This window comes from Crotalus tigris, unplaced genomic scaffold (genome assembly GCF_016545835.1).
Source record: "Crotalus tigris isolate CLP2741 ecotype Arizona unplaced genomic scaffold, ASM1654583v1 scf7180000018916.1150873, whole genome shotgun sequence".
NCBI classification, from domain to species: domain Eukaryota; kingdom Metazoa; phylum Chordata; class Lepidosauria; order Squamata; family Viperidae; genus Crotalus; species Crotalus tigris.
The window spans coordinates 717046-718475 of NW_024097271.1; positions in this window are offsets into that span (position 1 = coordinate 717046).

The following is a 1430-nucleotide window of genomic DNA, read 5'->3' on the forward strand; positions in this document are numbered from 1 at the left end:
TTTCATAAAAGGAAAAAGAAGCTGAGGCCCAACAGTCCCTGGGCAGGCACTAGTTTCTTTTTTATGCTCGGCAGCTCCAGAAATAATTCTTCTGCCATTGCATATATAGTAGATGATTTGCATTGGTTTCCTATGAAAAAGAATCACTAAAGAAAAACACAATATTACCAGATTGGAAAGGATTTGCATGATAGCCTCACAGATAAGAAAAGTCTCTGTAAGTGATAAATAAGGAATTGAGCCTGAATTTATATATTCTACAGTTGTAGACTTGCTTATTGGAAATATCTCTGGATGTGATTCCAAAGAACAGCAATAGAGAAGGCAGGTCCCAAAGTCCCAGTAGAATTATATTGTTTGAGAGGACCCCCTCTGTTGGATCTTATCAGACAGGAATGATCAGTGCTAGCAGTACCTCTGGTAATCAGGCCCTGTGCCCTGAAAAGCTTTGTAAGTGTCAATAAATACCTTGAATACACCCAGAAGCCGACTGGTAAGCATTGCAGCTCATGGACCCATGGTATCATATGGGCATACCATAGCATGCCCATTATTGCCCATGCCTACAGTCCTATATTCACAATATGACAGGACCAGTGAGACGGTGCCAGTGAAATTGCTGTCATATTTCTTGCTACTCTACAAATAGAGTAAATCACCTACTGTGAATAGAGGGTCTTTGCGGACTTAGACGTGCTCACATGACATGCTAATCCATAATCTATTGAACATGTTTTACTGTAGTAATCCAGGATCTATCCAAAAGCCCTAGCTTATGTTCTCATTTTGTTTTTTTTTATAACAAAAAAGCTGAAATAGTATTGGTTGAATAACCAGTAATATTATAATTAAGGAACCACATGAGAAAATTCAGTGTCCATGCTGTAGTTGCCAAGAATGGCTGAAAATATATCACTCTGGCAGTATGACTATGGACCTGTCCTGATTAGTATCTGGCAACATATTGGTAGAAAGCCATATGCTGAATTTGTTATGAATTTACTAGTCCCAGTTTGGTGCTGCATGCATGTTAGGTATACATGTTATCTAGTCATCTGCTGCCAAGTCAGCAATAAGCAGGGATATCAAGAATTTAGTATTTTAGTCATGATTGGGTAGTGCATTTTATTTTTCACATTCTAATGTATTAGAACAGTCAAATAATATAAGTGAAAATCTGTTTTTAGGAATTGGAAAAGGTACTCAGAATTTGTAGTCATTTTCTCTGATTTTAATTAGCTTTCTATTCTGCTAGGCTGGGACTTGGGTGATAGTGTAGGTGTAAAATATGTATTTCTTAGAACTGCCATTTGTCTCTTACTAGGGCAATGCAGGATGTTTCTTTCATTCTGAAATCAATGAGTATTTAGAATGAAACTACAAGAGGGCATAATACAGATTATATAATTTTATTGTATATAATGCTATTT